The 19,184-nt window shown below is 41.5% G+C and overlaps 1 protein-coding gene across 7 annotated transcripts in view; it reads right to left on the bottom strand.

Moving 5' to 3' along the window:
• JCAD (junctional cadherin 5 associated) overlaps positions 1–18,943 on the bottom strand; it is a 63,785-nt gene extending 44,842 nt beyond the window's left edge. For 2 of the 7 annotated variants that reach the window (XM_084875582.1, XM_084875587.1), the window contains exon 1: positions 10,922–11,023. The gene's annotated coding sequence lies outside the window, so the exon portion shown is untranslated. Of the gene's footprint in view, positions 1–10,921; positions 11,024–18,852 lie in introns of those variants that run through there. The other 5 variants (XM_084875584.1, XM_084875585.1, XM_084875586.1 and 2 more) reach the window with 4 other exon arrangements.
• Positions 18,944–19,184: the final 241 nt, after the last annotated feature.

Below are 19,184 nucleotides of genomic sequence, written 5' to 3'. Positions count from 1 at the left end.
AAGTGATTAATATGACCAATGGCATATTTCACAGACCTAGAACAAACTCTACAAAAATTTATATTAATAAAAAAAGACCCTGAAGAGCTGCAGCAATCCTAAGAACGAAGAAAACAATTTGGAAGGATCACAATACCAGAGATCAAGCTACACTACAAAGCCACTGTTCTCAAAATTGCCTGGTACTGCCACAAGAACAGACATATAGACCAATGGAACAGAACAGAGAACCCAGAAATCCACCAAAACCATAATGCTCAATTAATATTTGAAAAAGGAAGCAAGAGCATACAATGAAGGCAAGACAGCCTCTTTAATAAATGGTGTTGGGAAAACTGGACAGCTACATGCAAAAAATTAAACTACATCACCAACTTCCACCATACACAAAAATAAACTCAAAGCAGATAAAGGACTTAAACATAAGATAGGACACCATTAAAAAAATCTTAGAAGAAGGTATAGGCGGCAAAATAGCAGACATGTCATAGAAAATCTTTACTGACACGTCTCCTAAGACAATGAAACTAAAGAGAAAATAAACAAATGGGACTAATCAAAATAAAAAGCATCTCCACAGCAAAATAAACCATCAACAAAACAATAACAGAGCCGAAACCGGTTTGGATCAGTGATAGAGCGTCGGTATGCGGACTGAAAGGTCCCAGGTTCGATTCTGGTCAGGGACATCTACGTTGGCTGCGGGCACATCCCCGGTAGAGGGTGTGCAAGAGGCAGCTGGTCGATGTTTCTCTCTCATTGATGTTTCTACCTCTCTCTCTCCCTTCCTCTCTGTAAAAAAATCAATAAAATATATTTAAAAAATAAAAAATAAATAAAAAATAAAACAGTAACAGAGCCCAATGCATGGGAAAACATATTTGCCAATGTTACATCCTAGAAATGGTTAATCTCCAAAATTTATAGGAAACTCATACATCTTAACAAAAAGAAGATAAATAATCCAATCAAAAAATGGGCAAAAGACCTACATTCATACTTTTCGAAAGTGAACATACTGAAGGTCAAGAGACATATGAAAACATGCTCGACGTCACTAATCATCAGAGAGATGCAAATCAAAATAACAATGAGGTACCATCTCACACCTGTCAGAATAGCTATCATCAACAAATAATGACAAGTGTCAGTGAGGATGTGATGAAAAAGGAACCCTAGTACACTGCTGGTGGGAATGCAGACTGGTGCAGCCACTGTGGAGAAGAGTTTCCTCAAAAAATTAAAAATGGAACTCCCATTTGACCCCATAATCCCACTTCTAGAAATATATCCCAAGAACTAAGAAACATCAGTCAGAAAGAATATATGCACCCCTATGTTCATAGCAGCACAATTTACAATAACTAAGATTTGGAAACAATCTAAGTTCCCATCAGCAGATGAATGGGTTAAAAAACAGTGGTATATCTACACAATGGAATACTATGTTGCTGTAAAAAAGAAAAAAACTCTTACTATTTGCAACAGCATGGATGAACCTAGAAAGCATTATACTAACCAAATAAGCCAGTCTGAGAAAGATAAATATCATATGATCTCACTCATTTGTGGAATATAATGAACAATATAAACTGATGAACTAAAATAGATCCAGAGGCATAGAAGCATTGAACTGACTGCCGAGCGTCAGAGGAAAGACAAGGAAGGTTACAAGTGGAAGGTGGTTAAGAGATCAACCACAGTATTTGTAGGCACCCATCTAAGCGTAATCAAAGGACACAGACAGTACAGGGTGAAGATACGTGCTGGGGTGGGGAGTTGCCAGGGAGAGGTCAATGGGGGGAAAAGGAGATATATATAATACTTTCAACAATAAAGAATTTAAATTTTTTTAAAAGTAATAAATATGTCATAACATTTTTTAAAATTTGATATGGATGAATCTCACTACTTAGGACCCATCTTAATGAAATAATCAGAGATATACACAAGTTGTATAAGGATATTTATCCAAGTGTTAATTATGGCAATAAAATATTACACTAAATGTCTATTTAAGGGATGGATCAAAATTCTGGTACATCCACATGATAGACTATAATATGTTTACACACATATAAAATTATGTTTTCAGATACATAATGACACAGGGAAATGTGTATGGTACCAAGTTAAATAATAAAGACAAGGTAACCCTAGATTCGGTGTAATAGAAATTTCATTTATATACATACTAGAGGCCTGGTGCACAAAATTTGTGCACAGGTCAGGGGGTGGTGTCCCTCAGCCCAGCCTGCAGCCTCCCCAATCTGGGACCCCTTGAGGGATTTCTGTGGGAGTAGGCCCAAATGGGCAGTAAGACATCCCTCTCACAATCCAGGACTGCTGGCTCCCAACTGCTCACCTGCCTGCCTTCCTGATTGCCCCTAACTGCTTCTGCCTATCAGCCTGATCACCACCTAACCACTCACATGCCAGTCTGATTGATGTCTAACTGTTCCCCTGCCAGCATGTTTGCCACTAACTACCCTCCTCTGCAGGCCTGGCCCCTTCCAACGGCCCTCCTCTGCTGGCCATCTTGTGTCTACATAGGGATAGGATCTTTGACCAGATGGGGGCAGCCATCTTGTGTGCTGGAGTGATGGTCAATCTGCATATTACTCTTTTATTAGATAGGATAGAGGCCTGGTGTGAGGTGGGGGCCAGCTGGTTTGCCCTGAAGGGTGTCCGAGATCAGGGTGGGAGTTCCCTTGAGGTGTGGGGTGGCCTGTGCCAGGGGCCTGTGATGGTTTGCAGGCCAGCCACTCACCCTGGTGACCCAAGTGGAGGCTCTGGTATCTGGAATTTATTTACCTTCTATAATTAAAACTTTGTAACCTGGAGCTAAGCAAAACCTTCTGCTTTCTCCATGGCTGGGGCCATTTCTGTTTGGATTTGTTTACCTTATAAAATTGAAACTTGGTAGCCTTGAGTGGAGGCAAGGACAGGCGGAAAGTTTGGCTTCTTCAATTGCCTGGGAAACCTAAGCCTCCCTCCTGTTCTCTGTGGCCGCAGCCATCTTGATGGGAGTTAATTTGCATACTCATTCTGATTGGCTGGTGGGCATGGTTTGTGAGTGTGGCTTGTGGGTATAGCGGAGGTATGGTCAATTTGCATATTACTCTTTTATTAGATAAGATGTGAAGGGGAGAAAAACACTGAAATCAAAAATACCAAAGGTGATATTGGATTGTGGTGTGTTTTTTTGTGTGTGTGTGTGTTTTTTGTTTTTAATGTTCTTATTTATATTTTACTAGAGGTCCGGTGCATGGAATTCATGCACCAGGGGGGGGGGGGGGGGGAGGTGTGTGTTCCTCAGCCCAGCCTGCACCCTCTCCAATCTGAAACCCTTCGGAGGATGTCTGACTGCCAGTTTAGGCCCAATACCACAGGCAGTCAGACATTCCTCTCACAATCCAAGACTGCTGGCTCCTAACTATTTGCCTGCCTGCCTGCCTGCCTGCCTGATTGCCCCTAACCATTTCTGTCTGCCAGCCTGATCACCCCCTAATCATTTCCCTGCCAGCCTGATTAATACCTAACTGTTCCCTGCAGGCTCAATTGTTCCTAACTGCCCTCTCCTGCCAGACTGGTTGCCCCCAGCTTCCCTCTCCTGCCAGCCTTATTTCGTCCCCAACTACCCTCCCCTACTAGCCTGATCTCACCCCCAACTGCCCTCCCCTACAGGCTTGATCTTACCCCAACTGCCCTCCTCTACTGGACAATTTGGTTCTAATTGGTCGGTTTCTATGGCAGTCAGCATCTCTGGGCCTATCAATGGGACCTGATAAGAAAGGCGGGATTGATCTGCAGCTTTGGTGGAGGCCTGGAGAGAAATGGAGGTGTAGCTGCTGTCCAGGTGGGTTAAGAGAGGCAAGTGCTGATCAACAGCCACAGATCCTGCTTCTCTCTTCAGGTTTCTCTCCAGGCCTGATTCACAGCCCCCACAGCAGTCAGTGCTGGATCATCAGGCCTGTAGCCACAGCAAGCCAGCACTGACTGCAGGACTGACTTCCGGGTGGTCAAGCCTCAGGTCATTGTGGATGTGATGGACCCAGGGTTTTTATATATTAAGATTGTATTTTATACTTTTAAAAAATAAGTTTCTATCATAAAATGTATTTTATGAGGTTCTGCCATGAAATGAACCTTATGAAATACCATTTTTCAGGAGAAAATGGTCAAATGTTGGCACTTTCATATACTTTAACTTAATATTATATCATCAACAGAAAAAAAGTTAAAACAAGGTGTTGCTTAGGTAGATTAGGAAAATATCTTTGAAAGTACATTACATATTTGGATGACTCAACGAGAATAAAACAAGAAAAGAATAAATGGTTAAATCACATGAGGTTCTAAAGGCCTGGTAAATGGTGCATTTGTCTTATCTGCTACAAAGATTCTTAATCTGCTTCCAGCAAGCCTAAAATTACATGTTTTGCTGAAAAATCTAATACAAAATTATAAATAACATGATAAAGGTCTTGATTAGACATTATTGCTCCTCTAGAAAACCTAAAACTTAGCTGTATTCACTGACATTCCATATTTAAGATGTAATTAGTCCCTCAAATTGTTGACAGTTCACTGAAAATATTTCTTTAACTGACAACTTTTTGGTCTATGTTATGATTAATATATAACAAAGTACTTTCTTTAAACAAGAGGCAAATAGTCAAGATATAAAATGTACTTAAATGGAGCATGTTGCTTAACTGATACGTGAATTTTTAACACTTTCTATAGTTTTATTTTTAATGGTAGAACTATGTATTTTATTATGAGCAATAGGATTGTCGTTTCCCCCTTCAGTCTTAAGAGATAAAGAGCTCAACAGTCCCAGTTTAAGTTCTGGGAGAGTAAGTTCTCATACAATGTCCTTACCAAACTACACAGTGTGATGGCCAGCTTTGCTAGAGCCCTCAACTTGTTAAAAATCTCTTAAGACAATAAATAAATAAATAAATAAATAAATGAATGAATAAATAAATAAATTTAATCGGTGAATTAAATATGGCAATCCTCATTGACTTGTTTCTATATGGTGACAAAAAGAAAGAAAGAAAGAAAGAAAGAAAGAAAGAAAGAAAGAAAGAAAAGAAAAGAAAAGAAAAGAAAAATCTTGGGTCTAAGATCAAAAAGTATCCTGGAACCCAATCTTGCTAGGTTGGATCAGTGTTAATGCATTGATAAATAAAGAAAAGAAAATATTATTCACTTCATTTTTTTTTTCACAAATATTATCTCCTCTGACTTTTCTGTCTTTCCCCCACAACTTATGTGAACACACACATACACACACACACACACACACACTCCTGTCTTCTCTTTCCCTTTAAATGCTGTCACACTTTATGCTTTGGGGACCTCATCACATTTTCTTGAGACCCCCAAGTACCTCCATTAACATTTCTGAAAGATTAGCAGTCATTAAGGAAACGAACTGAAATTATATAAGATTTTTTAAATCTTCTAAAATTTTTGGCTACTTGAAAAAATAACTGTGAAACTTAATAAGTTAGAATTTAATTCCATTATCATCAAATGTCATACTCCACATATAAATATTCCTAAAACAGTCTATTAAACTTATAATACACTAGTTTGTTTTCAAATACCTTTAGGATAAAAGAGCCAAGGTTTTATGAAAATCTTAAAGTTTAAATAATTTTATATAACTCATATTTTTGTTGATTTTATAATTACAAGAGTCATTTAAAGTTATTCTAAAAGTAAATACTACATAATTTGGAGTTTAAGCAAAAGTAAAAGTTTCCAATAACCAGCAATAACTCATTTCTACTTCTCCAAGTCTTCTACCTATATATATTGGGTCGGCAACTAAGTAATTGCGGGTTTCACACATATATGGCTTCAGTTGAATTTTTAGGTTTGCAGACGTAGTACAAATGTAAAACACATTTTGTATTTGATAGTTGGCTATTCAGCTGTTAATCAGTAAAAAAAGTTTTTTGATCTGTTTTGTAGTTTTTGTTTGGCGTTCGTTGAAAAATGGAAAATCAAAAGGAACATTTTCGTCATATTTTGCTTTTTTATTTCCTCAAGGGAAAAACGCATCACAAGCTCATAAAAAGTTATGTGCTGTTTATGGTGACGAAGCCTTAAAAGAACGGCAGTGTCAAAATTGGTTTGCCAAATTTCGTTCTGGTGATTTTTCACTCAAAGATGAAAGACGCTCTGGTCGTCCAGTTGAAGTTGATGACGCCCTAATCAAAGCAATAATCAATTCGGACTGTCACAGTACAACACGTGAGATTGCAGAGAAGCTTCATGTATCACATACATGCATTGAAAATCACTTAAAACAACTTGGCTATGTTCAAAAACTCGATACATGGGTTCCTCACGAACTGAAAGAATCACAGTTAACGCAACGCATTAGCAGCTGCGATTTGCTAAAGAAACGTAATGAAAATGATCCATTTTTAAAACGACTGATAACTGGCGATGAAAAATGGGTTGTTTACAACAATATCAAGCGGAAAAGATCGTGGAGCAGGCCAGGTGAACCAACTCAAACAACATCAAAAGCTGATATTCATCAAAAGAAGGTTTTGTTATCAGTTTGGTGGGATTACAAAGGAATTGTCTACTTTGAACTCTTACCACCCAACCGAACGATCAATTCTGATGTCTACATTGAACAACTAACGAAATTAAACAATGCAGTTGAAGAAAAGTGGCCCGAATTGACAAATCGAAAAGGTGTTGTATTCCATCATGACAATGCAAGGCCACACACATCTTTGGTCACTCGGCAAAAATTAATGGAGCTTGGTTGGGATGTTTTGCCACATCCACCATATAGTCCTGACCTTGCACCATCTGATTACTTTTTGTTTCGATCTTTACAAAACTCCTTGAATGGTAAAAATTTCAATAATGATGATGATGTCAAATCGTACCTGATTCAGTTTTTTTGCTAATAAAAACCAGAAGTTTTTTGAACGTGGGATTATGATGCTGCCTGAAAGATGGCAAAAGGTCATTGATCAAAATGGGCAATACATTAAAGAATAAAGTTATTTAGTTCCATGAAAAAATTGTCTTTGATTTTCTTTAAAAAATCCGCAATTACTTAGCTGCCGACCCAATAGTTTCTTGCATGGTCTTTTTAAAAATATATATATTTTATTGATTTTTTACAGAGAGGAGGGGAGAGGATAGAGAGTAAGAAACATCGATGAGAGAGAAACATCAACCAGCTGCCTCTTGCACATCCCCCACTGGGGGTGTGCCTGCAACCAAGGTACATGCCCTTGACCAAAATCAAACATGTGACCCTTTAATCTGCAGGCAGATGCTATATCCACTAAGCTAGGGCTCTGTCTTTCTCTTTCTTCCCCTATTTCATAATAGTATCTAACTTCTTTTTATTTACATAGATAAGAAACTAGCTTAGAAGGAGAGCTATCTAGAAATAACCAATAAGCAGCAAACTGCAAAGATATTTAGTGGTCATCTTTGCCAGTGTGGGCAGGCTGTTTCCAACTCTGTTATCTATATATTTTTTTCGGAAAATATATTTAAAGTAAGTAAAGGTAGTAATCCAAATTTTAAATATGATTCCACAAAATCAAACTAAGATAATGGAGGTTTTAGTAGGAGCAGTTCCTATATTTTTAAATGACACTTAGTGTTTAAAGCATTGGAGACTGATTTAGTTTCCCTGGGCTGCTGTCCTTGGCAAGTGAGTGTCCCTCACCATTCCTCAACTCAGCAGGCCCTTGAAACGAAGCACAAAGGTTTTAATGAGTGATATAACCCTCCCCATTCAAAAGGTAAAAGACTACTGTTAAAAAAGAAAGAAAGAAAGAAAAAAAAAAGCAAATAAACCACAGGAATGGGTTCAGCAATAGGCCTGAAGGATTTCAGATACACCCTTGCTTATCAAAATAAAAAATCAGCCGGGACTGGTTTGGCTCAATGGATAGAGCATCGGCTTGGGGACTGAAGAGTCCCGGGTTCGATTCCGGTCAAGGGCATGTACCTTGGTTGCGGGCATATCCCCAGTAGGGGGTGTGCAAGAGGCAGCTGATCAATGACTCTCTCTCATCGATGTTTCTAACTCTCTATCTTTCTCCCTTCCTCTCTGTACAAAATCAATAAAATATATTTAAAAAAAAATAAAAATAAATAAAAAATCACAACAGAACAATTGTTTTGACTTTATGCTATGTGTTCTAAACGGTTCTACAGTCTCCAGATTAACTGGCATGGAGTCCCACAAGCTCATGAAAAGAGAAGCTCTGGACTCCTGCAACACGGTTGGTGTTTGCTGTCCTCCCAAACTAGAGGGCTCTCCCAGCAAGGACAGGAGATCTTGTCAGAACCACACACTCCTCGGCTTCCTTTACTGATAGTATTTCTCGGACTTTTCAAAATTTTAAATTGCATTTAAAAAAATCAGACTCCAAGGATCTTTTCCTATTTGCTTTTGTTGTTGTTGTTTTTACTGAAAAATTGGTCTTTATTTATTCTGTTTATGGTATCAACCCTACCGGGTTACATTGTATAGCTACCATCTTCCCCTGGAATCTGTGACCACTCAGACGGGTTATTAGATTACTCTAATTAGCTTGTCAAACTAATCATTGAACACTTAGGCATTTTAAGTTATGTTCCAAGGAGGTGGGAAGACAAAATTCTTTCTTTTTTGGCACAGGCTTCTTCCACCCACTGAATCCCCTAAATCTCTTGGGCTTGCCAAGGCCCTGACCTTCCAGTCTCCACCACAGAGGGTGATGTTTGGTGGGAGAAAGATGCAGCAGATTAAGGCTTCTGTTCAACAAGTATTTGCTCACCCACTCCAATCAGAATGAAACAGTTTGCTACATGCTGCCAGCCCAGAGTAACATTTAGAGACCTCTGGAAAGCTTGTTCAGTGGATTGCTAAGAATTAGACACCTCATATCTAGGTAAATAGAAAGTCCAAATGCATTATACATCATGGAAAACTAAATGAATTTACTAAACTCCCAATTTCACATGAAAACCAGCACAAATTCCATGAAATAGAAGCTGAGTATGATTTGCCAAACAAACCAAAAACAACTTTACTCACACCCTAGCCAGTTTGTTCAGTGGTTAGAACGTGGGCCCTCGAACTGAACGATCTCAGGGTTCAATACCAGTCAAGGGCACATACCTCAGTTGCAGGCTGCTCCTTGGCCAGGCTGTGGCCCATGGGGGAGGCAATCCATCAATGGGTCTCTCTCAGATCCTCACATCCGTGTTTCTCTTTCTCTCCCCCTCCCTTTCTACTATTTCTAAAAATCAATGGGGAAAAAAATGTTCTTGGGTGAGGATTAACAAAACAAACAAAAACTTTTACTCACCCTTGTGCTGTTGGGTGTTCTTAATCTAGTCTCTTAAATTCAAAAACTATCTGGCATAAGGCATCATTTTCTTGTTTTACTTGCACAGCCTGTGACTATTGAGTTTAGAAGTTTAGACTATTGAGTCTGCCCTTTCTGTCAAGAAAATTTCTCGCTGTCTTTTCCCATTTTCCAGTCCCTTTTCCGATCAAGAATCATCTTCCAACCCTCACCTCTAACCCTAGGGTTATCTGCAAATCTGAAAAGACAAAAAACAAACAAAAAAACAACAGGAAAAGGAAAACATGAAGCTTCGGGAAAAAAGTCCAAATTATGTGGTCCACACTCCTTCATCTTCCTCTCCCAAGGCCAGGGGAGGGAAATATGGGCCTGGGGGTTAAGAGGAGGGGATGCAGGGGGTGGGAGGGTAGGCGGCAGGGTGTGTCTGTGGTGGGGAAGGGGGGGTGGGGATCTGTCTAAGCTAATCCCCTAAAGTCCTCTGGAGAGGTTGGATGTGCAATACTAGGGCATGTCCACGTTGCGCTAGCATGAAGTTCCCGTTGTTATTTTTTTTATTTTTATTTTTTTCCAGTAGTGAAATCAGCTTCTTTTTCAAACCCCCAGAAGAATCCGAGGCGCCCGGCTGCTAATGGCCAGTGACAAGGAGCAAGAGCAGCGCTTTCAGCTGTAGGTGCCCAGCCTCACTGCAGTCCAGTCACCTAGGGAAATCCTGGGTTCTGGGGTGACTTGACAGCGATCTGGGGTGGGGAGCTGACGGTACGGGGGAGCCCCGAGTGCGGCGACCCGGGAGGGCGGGCAGCTCCAGCTCCCAGGACCGGCGGAGGGCGAGATTTACAGCTCTCTCCGCGGAGCTCCCTCCTTTCTCCCCTCTCCCCACCCCTATTTTTCTTTTCTTTTCCGCTTGACTACCCGCAGCGGGGGCCGGGCCACCCGCGCACTTGCGGGAAGCGGCGGCGATCAGTGCCCTAATCCCTAGCCCTGATCCGGGGAGCGGGGGTCCCAGGCCGGGGGACCCGAGCAGGGAGGGGGGGACGCGGAGGCCGCCCCCATGTCCCGCGGGCGGGTCCGCCCCGGCGGGTGTCGTGGGAACGGAGACCTCGGACTGAGCGGCGGCTGTCAGTGCCCGGCGGGGACTCCGCCGAACGGCGGCGGCGGGAGGGGAAGGGGAGGGGGGCCGGAGCAGGGCTGCAGCGGAGACGCCGACGGGAGCCGAACGGCGACCCTCGCCCTGCCCCCCCTCCCCCAGCGCCGAGGGGCGATGCGGACCCTAACGCCAGGCGCGGCCTGCGGTGACGCCGGGGACCCCGCGCCCCGCGTCCGAGCTGGCACCTGAGGGGCCGGGACCAGCCCTCCTGGCGACCCGGAGGCTGCGGGACTGGGCACCGCGTCTCGGGGAGGGATGCAGATGTCCCCCAACCTGAGAGCGGTTCGGACCCGAGCAACGTCCGGCTGGAGAAGTTGGGGGGCGAGCGCTGGAGGCTGGGGGCGAGGCCCTTAGCGCTGTGGGGACGGGCCACAGGCTCGGTGGGAGTCAGGGATGAGGAGTCGCCTGGACTTACCGAGTGTCTCCCTCATGTTGCCCCGCGCCGCCGCCGCCGCTCCCGCCGGCTGGGGAACAGCGCGACCAGCCGCCCGCCGCCTCCGGCCCAGCGATCCCCGAGCCTCCGCCGGCCCCGCCCACCGCCCGCCCCGCCCACCGCCCGCCCCGCCCATCGGGCGGGCCGCCTCCAGGCTCTGGCTCTAAGGGTGGGAGGGCTGCACCCAGACACAGAACCCAGCATGGGCCCCTGTCCCTGCCTGCGTGGGTCGTGCTGAAGAGACAGGTGGGCTGGCCACCTCTTCCTGTCTTTTCCTGATATTTGGATTTGAGCTTCTTCAACCCTGTAAGAATTGACACATACACACGCACACAGTCATAAACAAAACACAAAAATACTCATGTACAGTCACACATAAATGCACACACTCATATACAGTCTCACACAAACTCACATATACAAACTCACACATACACCAAGACATGAAGTAGACACACGAACACCTCTGTGTACAGCACACACAGAAACACGTTGAAGGCATGAAGAGCAGAACACAGTGATGGTGACAACAGCTTAGTGCTTGTGGTTTCCTTCTTTAAAAAAAGGAAAGTGTTAGCTGAAGGCTGGAAGAGACCTCAGAGGTTGGCTGTGGCAGACGAGGAAACTGAAGCCAGGAGCAGGATTTACCTAAAGCCAAGAGTAGGAGGAGGTCAGTGGGGCACTCTGGCCAGAATGAGCATTTACGGTCTCCCAACCACTCAAAGTTTCTCTTGAAGCAGAAATTAGACTGGTGCCTGGTCTGTTAAGAGGCAAAAGTTCTTGCACTTTGGAGAGCAGAAAAAAGACATAATATGTGCAACTTTGCTGACAAGTTGGGGGGATGTTGGCTAAGTCAAGTCCATGGAGTCAAAAATGGATAGCAAAGCAGACTGGAAGACCCTACAGAGCAAAATTTTAGAAAAACATTTAACCACACCATGGATTTACGGCTGTACTTGCTGTCATAACACCAACAACACCAATAATATCTAAAGTTGTTTTCACTGTCACCCTGTCTTAACCCTTCATATATGGTATTTTCTTTTAATCTTTCCCACAGTTCTCTGAGGTGGGTGGAAACTGGGACTCAGGGAAGCACGTAATTACCAAGTTGCAGAATCTTGCCCAACACCCTTGTTCTGACCTATAGTGAAGAATGTACAGTCTAAGAGGGCAAACAAACCAAACACACTAGAGCTGGGAAGGAAAAAAAAAAACACACCATAATCTCGTTCCATGCTGTGAATTAGCTATAATGTATCTGAGGACCCCAGGAGGGAAGTTGGTCCTGGACAGCATGCTCCCAATTTGAGCGCTTCTTCCAGATGTGTTCATTTACTTGTGTTAGCCTCAGATTCCTCTGGAATACAATGGGGATAATGATGATGCTAACCTCCTAGGAAAGCCATGAGAATTAAATGAGATAATGTCTTTTAAGCCCTCAGCACAGTTCAGCAATTGTAGGAATAAAGGAAATGTTAGCTGCCGCCACTAATACTTGTGCTAATAGTGCTCTGTAGACTGGAGCCACCAGGAAAGGCTTTGTGGGAAGCACCTTAAAGGGTTGTGGCTAGGCAGAGACAAAAGGTACCATCTCCAGGCTGGAGGATTAGGATGAGAAAAAAAAAAAAAAAAAAGGAGGGGGAGGGGAATTCTACAGCTTTTCCAGGAAATCACAGTTATTAACAATGGTGACATTACTTCTTTTCATAAAAACATCTTTCGGAGATAAATTGTTTCAATGACATATAATTCCCGTTTGTCCAGTGAAATAGCTTTTTTGAGGAGCACCTATATGTTCCCAGCACAATGCAGACACATATGGAGCCAAATGTTTCCGCAAGATCATTAATCAGCCAGCAAATCACGATTAGAATGCGTGTTTTCCCCATAGAACAATGTTATACTGTTGGCTTTCTGGGTCACCTCACAAAAGTTACATAATGTAACTGAAATGCTATATAGTTGCAATAGAAAACAACATTGAAGCAATGCTAGGAACAAGTGAAAGCTTAAGAAGAAACTGTATTTTAGCAGAATGGCTGGTAAGGAAGTAAAGAGATTGAAATACCAGATTCTGAAAAAGACAACTTTACAATTTTAAAGATGTATGTGGTTTCCTGACACTGGGTCTTTATCTTGAAGCCCTCATTTAAAAATGTTTAGTTTCTCTTTCTTCAGTTCTGATCTATCACTAGCCCTGCTCTAAGGTTCTCCAGCTCGATGAAGGCCAGTGATCAGCAGACTGGGAAAAATGAGGATAGAAGGAGGTGGTGGTGCTGGGCAGCGAGTGGAGAGGTGGAGATTTTCTGAAGATTTGGGATAGCATTATGAAGAGAAAGGGGGACAAGTTTGAAAAGATACATGAGTAAGAGGGGGTAATTGTCTGCATTAAGATGTAAGAAGACAGAGGTGAAGGGGAGTGTGGTGCTCCCCCAAAGGAAGATAAAAGTTGGTCAGGAAACCAACCCGTGGGGCTGTTTCCCACACAAATCACCAGTGCATAGACATGAGATGGTGGACATGAGATGTGAGAAACCAGCCGTGTGTGTGTGTGTGTGTGTGTGTGTGTGTAAAATCTTATGTCTTTTATGTGTAAACACATATACAAATATACATGTGTATATTCTTATTATGTGTTGTTGTTGTTTTGTTAATCCTCACCTGAGGATATTTTTCCATTGCTATTTTTAGAAAGAGTGGATGAAAAGGAGGGAGGGGGAAAGAGAGAGAGAGAGAAACATTGATGTAAAAGAGAAACATAAATTGGTTGCCTCCTGAACGCACCCAGATATATTGGGGGATCAAACCTGCAACCCAGGTACATGCCCTTCACCAGGAATTGAACCCTGTTCCCATTGTTGCCAGGGCCAATACCCTAACCACTGAGTCACAACTACCAGGGCTCTTATTAAGTTTTCAGATAAAGGGACATTTCTTCCTAAGTCAGGTCTTTGTAACTCAGAAAGCACAAGCATAGGTTTTATCTTGACCATTGGGAGATCACATTCCTTCTAATCACCACCCACTCCCACTTCCATGCAACTGCAGTCCCTTTCTCCCACCTACTTGACTGTGGGAGATTTAAACACAGGAAGACATATTGACTGTCTATGTGAGTAAAAATAGAAAATATGATTTAAAACAACTTTTTGTGTGATGCTGCTAGGAATCCAGTGTTGCCTGGGAGCGAGTGCTGGTATCCAGCCCGGCCGGAGTGCCCAAATACCACCGCCTCTCTGAGTCCTGGAGAAGGGATTTCACAGACGCAGGAAGGAACTTGGACTATTGAGTCATGGTGCAGATGTTCAATGACCAGAGAAAGAATGCTTAATGGCCTTCTTTTTTAAAAAAAAAAAAAAAAAAAAAAAAAAAAAAAAAAAAAAGACAAAACCCTTGTTTCTTTAGCTTGCTGTCTTTTCAAGGACCTGAGAATGACCCTCCTTCCTGCTACAGGGCCCTTCCCTGATGACCTACTAGGTTTCCTTTAGCAGTCTTGGATACTCTTTGATATTTTTCTTTAGTCTGAAAAACACTACCAGTTCTCATTTTTTTTTTTTAAGATTAAGTTCTTGATAAAAAATTGAAGTCTTTCTGGTTGGCTTATTCTAGAAAGTCTAACAATAAGGATTATAAAAAAACCAGAGAGAGTTTTATGTCAACAGTTGATAGTAAAACTTGTTTTTAGATATGGGCATGTTGTATATTAATTCAGAGGTGATACTGAATAGTTATTTTTAGCCATGAAATGTGTTTATCAAAGTGTGTTCCATGAACCACCTACTTCAGGGCTAACTGCGTACTCCCAGTGGGGGTGGGGAAGGGAGAAGTAGGGAAAGGGGGGCGGAAAGTAAGGAAGGTGGCAGGGGAACCCTGGGCCTCAACAACAATGAACACAAGCAGAATTTAATTCTAATTCCTACAGTTTAAGTTGAGACCCTAAACTCTGGACTTGAAGTACATGCCCAGATGAGAAGCAGGGATATAGCTCAAGAAATAGAAATATTGTGTCAAGAGTCTAACAAAATGATTGGTACATAATAAACATTTAAAAAAAAAAAAAAAACAGTAGCTATGGACATCACTGTGTGATGATGAAGAGTAACACAGCAATGTCCCTCTGGAATAAGTTCATGAGGTGTTTATTAACTGTTGCTTAGAAGATTTGACACTTCCCAAACAGAAAACTGTATACCCCTGGGGGTTAAGAAAAGAATAATAAACATTTTTTTCCATCATATACTTTCACTCTAAGGAGAATGAATCTGTAAGTATTTGCTGTCTCTTTGTCAGCTTTTCCTCCATAAGGCCACACATTAATGGAAACCAGCCTCTCCTAAGCCCTATCTCAACTCATCCAAGGAAAGGGTTGCTGTTTACTTACGGTTGACAGAACATTCCAAATATCCCCCTGCTTGCAATCTACAATTCTTTGACAAATTCATAAGGAAAACCCTGTTTTCCTGTCCTCCAGGGAATGACAGTCGCTGACTGGAACCCGATTGGTACAAAGGTGATGCAAATGTGGTGTCCAGAAGGCAGCGGGATGGACAGATATGGACACCCAGGGCTGCTGTCTGCCAGCCATCACACATCAGCTAATCAAGAATCAACCAAAATGAACCTGAATATTTTCTTTAACCCTATGTGAGTTTTTATTTAAAAACTGGGAAATATGTGAACAACCACAAAACAAAGTCACCAACATTACTTGGAGAAAAACAAAAAAGGCTTTCATTTTGGGGTCAAAGGGCATATCAGTGTGTTATTACATCACTGATAACAAAATACAGCAACACAAAAATGACACCAGGTTGGGAGGAAGAGGTGAGAATTACCTTTCATTTAACATTTCTTATATGTTGGGCACCTGGGTAGGCCTTGACTCTTCCATGTTCTTCTATGTATTTATTGCCAGGGTTGCATGATTTTGAAGTTATGATTCCAGTTGAGCATTAAAGAGAATGTAAATCTGCCATATGAGAAATTCACTTTCCATAGATTTGCTTTTTTGTCTATGTTTAAGTCCCACAGTCTTTTGTTTAAGCTGCTAACATAGCATTGATCATGGTATACCTTGGATCTGCTTTATTGGCACACATATTCTCTTCAGATAACAGATTCTGAGTTCCTGGTAGAACTGTTCATCCCTTCCCTAACTTTGTTTTGTTAGGTTCTGTGTTTGTCTACTGGCCACCCATTAATTACAGGACCAGACTAAAAGGCCATAGTAATTGACAGCACCCCCGCAATTCAGAGCCATACTCTGAACCACCTCCTTATCTAAGCCCCCACACTGAGCCAATATTTTCCCTGTCCTAACTCAGGCCCCTCTGCCTCCAAGCCCACCAGAGTTATTCAAACCAGCCCATCCTAAGCTGTTTTCCCAGCCCCACGTTGCCTTTTCCACAGACACCCCCCCAACAGAGGCTAAGGTTTATGCTTTCCCTTGTGCCTTCCTGCCTCCTGACACTGGTGCTCCCTCTGCGGCCTGCAGAGCACTCGATGCCTCTTGTTTCTAGGGGGACTGTGAGTTGAAGCTTTTCTTTCAATAGCATTAACCCTTCCATGTTGTCACTTAGTCACCTTTATAAACCAAGACCCAGAAACAAGTCAATTCTTCTGTTTTTCACAACCCAGTACCATACTTATATCCCACTAGATAAAACAACTGTCTGTTGAACTGCATTGTTGAGACTCTTCAAAGTAAAGAGTGGCCATTTAAACTCACACTGCAAATCCTGAATTATAAATTCTCACCATATGAATACAGTCAAAATGTTAGCTGAGGGCTGAGAGTTACCAAAGGACAAAATGGCCAGAACTTTTAGAAAATGTTTGTTTTCTTGAATTTTTAGTTCATTTCTTTTAAAACTATTTTTGAGTTTCACTTGTGCTTTTTTTCATGTTCTGTATTAAACTCAGATTACTGTCCTCAAACTCTGTTTATGAGCCTTGTAAGTACCTGGGTAATACATAAATACGGAACAGATTGGGTACTATTTATTTGTTTGGTTTAATAAAACAAAAATTAAACTTTCTAAAGCAAATAACATTTTTAAAAAATCCATATAAGAGATGCCAAATAGAATTATTAGTGGCTTATTGTAAGGCATAAGTCTGAGAAAAGAAAATAAACCATTCATGAAAGTCAGATTTTCATCAGCAGTAGTTAAAAAATAACAGTAATTTCCAAGCCCAGTATCATTTGGCTGGAACAATTGGTTAGTAAGGTCCTGACAACTGCTGCAATGTTTCTTTGTCACCCACCTCCCCTGATAACTCAGTCCATTTCCCAACTGTCACTGATAAGACCCCCCAGGGCTCCCCATTTCTGCACGTGCCATCGCTACACCCTCTGCGTCTGCGTGAGAACCCATGGTACACTTCCATCCTGAGACGACGAACTGAGGAGCCCTTTTCAAGTCAGCAGGAAATGGAATGTACTTTCTAGTCTTCTCGAACCAGTGAGTGCATTAGTTATTTGTCTAAATATTTTTACAGCCTTTCTATGGTGCTTGATGCCTGGAATGTGTATTAGAACTTTTGCTGAAACCACCAAATACCTGAAAGTTGCCATACCTAACCAGTCACAGCTGTAGTATTAAATCCATCCCAATTTTTCCCCTTCTATATACAGCATTCACTGGAGCCATAATATTATACATTCTTGGAACAGATGCTACTCATAAATAGAATGAATATCTTTTCCAGAGAACCTTGCCTTATTTGTGGTCATGGGCCACTGGTTTATTTTATCAGGGACCACCTGTTTATCGGAAGGTAAATCTACATAAGAGATTATGATGGATTTTGTATGCTGAAGGATTAATTTAAAATATAGAACATTTTCTAGCTACTAATTCTTTGTTGCTTGTTGTAATAATAACTGTTCCAATATTATTATAGTTATTATCATTGCTTTTACTTTTCCCAGAGTTTCTATGAACTGGGCACTAGCACAGGCAGAACAGAGAGGGTTGCAGACTGAGGAATGTGAGGACAAAAATATTCTAATGTTGAAGCAATTGCAGATCCATAAACCTGATTTTCAGCCATTTTATGTAACCTGTTAAGGTTTTAATAACTATGTTTAAAGGAATATACTTAAAATTTAAAAGACAGATTATATTAGATGTAGATTTCAAACACTAATATTAAAACAATAAGAAAGAACCCCATAAAAACCAATATATCAGTGCTTTGGAAAAACAAAATATTCTCCTCTTCCTCATAAAGATGATGACCAGAGTTTAGTATAATAAAAACTACCTGTCATTTAAATTAAAGGCCATGAAACATCTTTAGTTCACAGTTAACTCCCACTGCTATTCAATAAAGTATGTTTATTTACCATTCCCATTTTTCAGATGATGTGCTATATTTTGTGTTTTATGCTACAGTAGATACTATTTCTACTAATATCTCAAAATAAGTGTGGGCCTTCCTGAAGCATTCCTAACAGCACAAAGGCCTCAGTCTTCATACCAGGTTGTACTTGTCTCAGTGGCAGGCTCCCTGATGACAATCACCAACTCACAGCATCAACCGAGCTGACTAGAAATGCCATTGTCTGATCTATTAAAGCATAAGTGGTAAATTTATGGACCATTTGAAAAAAAATAATGGTTAACTGTTATTGGCTAGGAATCTGGAGGTGGGACTCAGAAATCTGTGTTTTAAACAAGTTTCCTGGATCTAATGAGCAAAGAAGTTTGAAAAAAGAGAAAGAGAAAAAAGAAAAAAAATTTCTAATATTAACTTGCTACTGACAGGCTCTCTTAGAAATACCGTTTCTGGGCCCGCATATCTCATTAACTAGAAAGCAATTAGCTCTCCCCTTAGGGGAAGCCAAATGCGTTCATTCACAGTAAAGTGCTTCCCAATTCCCCTGCTTGTCAGAAGGAACATACCTGAGGAAGAAGCATTTAGGCTCTGAAGTCAGGCAGATTTGGGTGGATCTCCATGCTGCCATTTATCAACAGTGTATCTCTAGGCAAATCTCTTCAATTCTCTGACCCTTAGTTTCTTTATATGATAACAACCACAATCTGGTTATGAGGATTAAATGAGATATGTTGTGAAGGCACGTAGTACAGAGTCAACATTCCATAGAGGTTAGTTGTTCTGACACTGCGTCCTTCATGGGCTCATGTGAGAACGCAGGAAAGAAATGTAAAGCACTTGGCACATCATCACACTCTGCAAACCACAGCCATTAGTATCCTCAATTTCAGGGACTAAA

The sequence above is a fragment of the Pipistrellus hanaki genome (genome assembly GCF_964339955.1).
Source record: "Pipistrellus hanaki genome assembly, chromosome: 1".
NCBI lineage: Eukaryota > Metazoa > Chordata > Mammalia > Chiroptera > Vespertilionidae > Pipistrellus > Pipistrellus hanaki.
Note: the sequence above shows the minus strand (reverse complement) of the source record. Positions and strands in the feature narration are given on the sequence as shown.